At 46.0% G+C, this 5,602-nt stretch overlaps 1 protein-coding gene across 1 annotated transcript in view; it reads left to right on the forward strand.

The window, feature by feature from the left end:
* Nucleotides 1–3,067: 3,067 nt before the first annotated feature.
* The window catches only part of hic2 (hypermethylated in cancer 2), a 12,326-nt gene continuing 9,791 nt past the window's right edge, over nucleotides 3,068–5,602 (forward strand). Inside the window, exon 1 of the mRNA XM_031856738.1 lies at nucleotides 3,068–3,268. The gene's annotated coding sequence lies outside the window, so the exon portion shown is untranslated. The remainder of the gene's footprint in view (nucleotides 3,269–5,602) is intronic.

Consider the following 5,602-nt stretch of genomic DNA (forward strand, 5'->3'; position numbering starts at 1 on the left):
GGACAGATGTGCATTCACACAGCTGCACCGCTGCCGTTTGCGCGATGAAGACCTGAACAGTCGCACACGCCGCTCCGATGAGTAACAGCAGCCAGGCTCTGTCTCCCGTGCTGCCCCTCACGAGCTTTGGCAACGTGCTGATGTTCCTTTTCAACATCCTCCTCGCCGCCACCATCATCTTCCTCAACGTGTCCGTGTCGCTCGCCATTCTCCTGAACGGGGCGCTGCGCGGGGAGAACCGCTTCATGTACATGCTGAGCACCTGCCTCAGCGACGTATGCACCGGCGTGTCGTACTACTACGCCGGTGTCCTCGACGTTAGGGACAGTTTCGACTCCCCCACGCGAACCTATTACATCGTGCCCACGTTCCTGGGGCTCTCTTACATGGCCATCCTGGCCGCGCAGGCGGACCGGTACCACGCGGTGGCGTCGCCTTTTAAATACTCGCAGCGCATGACGCGAAAACGGACCCTGCTGGTCATCCTCGCCTGCTGGGTCTACGCGTTCCTCATCGTGGCCGCGAATAACCTGGTGACGATCGGGGTCGCCAAGAGGATCACGAGCTTTGGCTCGTTGGTGGGGAACATATTGACGGTGATCATAATGATAGGACTGAACATCCAGCTGTTCGTGATAGCCAGGTTCCATCTGGAGCTGGAGCCACCCTCCGAAGAGAGGGACAGCAAGCGCTCGTCGGTGTATCTCATACTGGTGGTGGCCGTGTTTTTCCTGGGCACGTGGCTCCCCATATTCTGTCATGTCATAGTGTGCAATTTCTTCGGGACGACGTGCTATACGTTCAGGAACGAAGGCACCGACCCACTGCGCATTTTGCCCCGAGTTAACGCCGTACTGACGCCCATCCTGTACATCAGAGGGTGCTCCGGGCTCCGCGCGACGCTGCTCGCCAGAGTGTGGAGACCCCGCTGCGGCGGGGTGGGTGGGGGCAAGAGGGTGATGGCACGCTGTTAGTCTTTTAGTGTCATCCTTACACGAGAGTTCAATTCTAAATGGGTTTTACGCATTCATTTGAGCCCAGAATCACTTGGCAGGAAACGGATTCATGGCCTGTTTGGATAATAATCATGTTATCATTTTTAACAACGCGTTGACACGAATATACACTGTGCAGGGTCAAACAAATGTTTTATGCAATGTGTTGCACTTATACATGCTTTAACTATTTCTTTTTTTAAATGCTAGTGCTTGATAGTCATCGTTCATCCCCACACACACACATCCAGTCCCCATGCGGCCTACTTTCAACGTCTTGGATTTCAAAGCCAACGTTGTTGTTAAATCTCTTTCCAACACTATAATCAAGTCAGCAACTTCGTGGCTTTTTTGGGGGTTTCCAGGTCGGTAGATGTTGGAAAACGTTTCATCCTCCCACGCCCGATTATTCCCATTGTTGTTCTCAAAGTGCTCTAAAAAAAGAATTTGAAAGTGAAATGTTTCGTCTGAATGTCTTGCAATGAGAAATGTTGTCCCGCAAAAAAAAAACCCTGATGAAACAGATGATATGTCATAATTTGAGTGTTGTTCTACTATGAATAAAAAAAAGAAAAGCTCATGAACAATTTGGAACTGTGGCATCTTTTTTCTTTCAGGCATGCTGGTGTTTCTTTTTGCGATTCTATTTATAAGGTTCCCTGTTGGAAATGATAAAAAGGTAAATATGAAAAAGGACAGAGTGTCTCGACGCCTTTATTATTATGTATTGTTCTCATAAGCCTCCACCACCATATCCAGAGACTGTTATATTCCTGACAGCTTAATTAAATACATGTATTTGCTATAATAAATGTTAATAGTCATTAATAAAAGCATATAGGGAAATAACTATGACCGATTATCTTCTGCATTGGCTATTTGACATTTGATATATATAATATCCTTATGATGTTTATCTCATGTCTGTCTTATACGGTGTTGTATTTTCGAGAGCTAACGCCTCACAAACACACGGAGCACCTTAATCATGCAACTCAATGTGCCGTGCCAGATGATGCTGCACTTCCCGCGGCGACCACGGCGCGTCAGTAGAGCGCTTTGGCACGGCGCCACCACGTCGCCATCCACAGAATGTGAGTCATAAAATGGATAAAGCGCGAAGGATCAAACCGATGTGCTCCATGTGGATCAAGCGGGTGTCTCTTTCCTGCAGCTGGCTGCGAGCGACGAGTGAGAACGCGCGTTGTTAGCCACAGCCAGGTGGCATCATCAAAGTGATGATGGTGGGTCCAATAAACGGCACCACGTCCCCTGCTTGTCCATTGGCTCGGCGGGGGTCCTCTGGGGCTGAGAGGAGGAGCCATCAGATCGTCACACTTCCGCACATCTGGTGCCCAATTTTTGAACCTGAACCATCTCTCTCTCTCTCTCTCTCTCTCTCTCTCTCTCTCTGCTGATACGTGTGAATCATTCGATCATCAATCATCCTGAGATCTGTGATGGCTCTGATGACTCAAATCCTCTGAAGTCTCAAGTTGTGATTATGGTTTCAAGTCCAGCCGATGAACTGACTTCAAGATAAACACGTATTCTGTGCTGATCGCACTTAATTCGCGCACTAAAATGATTTGCATATAGAAATAGCATCCCCGTGAAGACTCTGGAGCTTCCACAGAAACATGGTGTAGCTACACTGCAAAAAAACAAGTTAAAAATATGAATAAATAAAAATGATGAATTTAATTTATAATTTAATTCCTTACAATATTGTCAATCATACAATGGTTGAGCATTTTCTGGTGATCAAAATTTGTTTCAACTCACTTCTGTTTTTTTAATGTTTTTAATTGAATTTTGGTGAAACTACCCCCGAAACCTGCGGGTTTCGCTTTTTAAATCAAGGAAGTAGGCCTATACATTAAATAACGTGTCGAGTCGGACACTTTTTGCAGCGTAGACCTGCATTATAAGCATAGAACCACGGCTGAGAGGGGAGGCCCAAAACCACAACATATCCCTCCCCTCTGTCTTCCTCTCTCTCTCTCTCTCCCTCCACACACCCCCCCATCCCATTTTCTCTGCCATCTTGCAGGTAAAGTTGCCAGGGGTCCTGGGGCTGAGAAAGTGGCCAAACCCTCCCACAGTGGGCTGTGTTTTCCCCCTGCTGCACTCTGGGCTGGTTTCTATTCAAATGTGGGTCAGGGGTGAGGAAGCCTAACGTCATAAGCTTTGCAACATGGCGTCCCGAAGGCTGTGAGATGAGCAAGAGGATGGTAAAGAACGCTTGAGGACGATCCTACCGATGTAATAAGGTATTTAAAATAAATATAATCTCTCTTTTGTTAAAGGTGGACCGTAAACGCGCAACGCGTTTTCGATCGGGTCGTTTTTTCTCCCGGTTTCTGCAAGGATCGCAAGGTTTTTTTCCCGGCGTTACGGTGGTGTGTTTTTTTTTTTCCACGGCGTGCCAACAAAAAAAGGGGTCTTCGCTGGTGCCTATTCCGGTTCTACCAGCCTAGCTTTGGCAAGCCGAAACCCCCGGCTTGGTAACCGCAAAACGAACGGGTTGGCACATGTTGTGGCGTTTTCTTTTCTTGGCGTCGTGAGCGAATAATAAGAGATGCCCCCCCCCCCGGGACCGAGTGTGTGCTACCAAATATTCACCAGGCTGGCAAAGCGCAGCGGGCGAGGGAAAACGATCCACACACACACAAACAACAACAAAAACGTCTCGTCGCAGAAACGTTTCTGCACTTATAACGTCGTTTTCTCTTTTTTTTAAACTAAACAATCCAACGAGTTCAATGCATCGTTTACCACAAGGCGACCGAGCCTAATGTTTCATTTAGATCCTCTCGTGTAATCACAACACTGATGGGTTTTTCAGACAGTCACTTGAATTTAATGTGTAAAAAAAAAAAAAAAACCAAACAGGACTGAGGGTTTCACGCACGGTATTGTTTTTGCGCAATCTTCCTGATGTGTGTGATGCAACCTGCATTGTTTATATGTACGGTAAGCCACCTTGGTTTAAGGTTCGGCTAATTAAAACATGCGCGCACACACACACACAGTACAATGCAGGCTGAGCTACTTGTACCCGTGAATCGCAGGCCTATCCATGCAGGGGGTTTGTAAAGGTGCTGCTATCGACCATCTTTGTGATCGGCTACATTGTGGGTGTAACGTTACATTGGAAACTGGTGTTGCTTGCCATTGATTTCCGGATGTCTCATACAACAACAACAACAACAACAAAAGCCACATCAGTGTATATATATGTAGGATATTTGATTGTTTAACACAACAACAACAAGAAATGAGTTGGTAGCTGATTAAACGCATGTTCAGGTGAACACGAAGGCTGCTTCTCAGGTGATTAGTGTAGTTAAAGTACCAAGGGGCATGGAGATAATAAGGCACAGGAATGTCAGTAATGCAACAACCGAATGTTTAGTTCTGTTAAAAGGGTTCGCTTTGCGTTGCTTAAGTTTCCTCAGCAGAGAACTATCACGATGCGCTTCTGATAAGACTCTGGTAACTCTCTTAAAGTCGTTTTGGTATTAAGCGTGTCCCTGTCCCTAGCTGAAGCAGGAGGCCCCTCACCTGGGTCCACTATCAGATATGTCTGTCTGTTTGGCCTGTTCTTGTCCTCTTTGTTGCTTAAGCACACACCGTGAACTGTGTCCGGTGGGGCAGTTGTTGGCGTAAACTGCTTTTCTTTTTCTTTAAGTGGATTTTGATAGGAGTTTTGAGAAGAAGAAAAAAAGCATAGTTTCATTGTTTTAGATGCTGAGACATTTCTTAGGGTAAGTTTAGTCACAATCCATCCATGTTCTCAACTTGCTATCCCGCTCGAGTGTGTGAAGATTATAGGACTACATTTTCTCTGGTTACACCCACCCAGAAGGTGCAGTTGAAGTGGGCAGTTGTTCTAACATGAAATTCAGCCAGGCGATTTGCTGAATTGTGCTTTTTTTTTTTTCCAACAATGTAGCCAAATAAAGGTTTTTGAAAGCTTGTCGAGGTGCATCCGAATGTGTGTTTTTTTTTTTTTTTTTTTTTTTTTTTTTTTTTGACTTTATGCATGTGCATCATCTAATTAGGTGAAGCTCGTAAGGTTGGAGAGTGTTTGATGACAGTGCATCTGTAACAGCAGTGCGCTTCGAAGACTGCCGGAGCGTTCAGGTGACCAGTGTCTCTCTCACAAACTCATACAGAATACTGAGTTGCATTTCAAAGAGGAGCGGTCAACTATATCGCAAATGATTGTGATATTCACACAGAAACTTAACAGAAATGAGGAGGAAACATTGACCAAAAAGTTTAATAAATCAACCCGACATGCCATGACATCACCAAGCCCAACCACCATGTTGTAGCTGTCGTCAAATGTACATTATCAGTAGGCGCATCTAGTGAGAAGCGTCAAACAAGTTGATAGGCTACAGAAATTAACAAGAGAGGTCAACTGATCAGTGTGACTAGTTTCATTGATTACCGTGGACTACAAAGACGGGGCCTGGAGGGTAATCTGAGGCCCATGTGTGTGCGTTTGTTGCCTCATGATCCTCATGATCGGCCAGTTGGGTTCTTGCCTCTCCCTGCTCGTCCCTTCCATTTCCCCTTCTTGACACACGGTGTGT

This window comes from Anarrhichthys ocellatus, unplaced genomic scaffold (genome assembly GCF_004355925.1).
Source record: "Anarrhichthys ocellatus isolate YVR2014 unplaced genomic scaffold, GSC_Weel_1.0 scaffold17, whole genome shotgun sequence".
NCBI classification, from domain to species: domain Eukaryota; kingdom Metazoa; phylum Chordata; class Actinopteri; order Perciformes; family Anarhichadidae; genus Anarrhichthys; species Anarrhichthys ocellatus.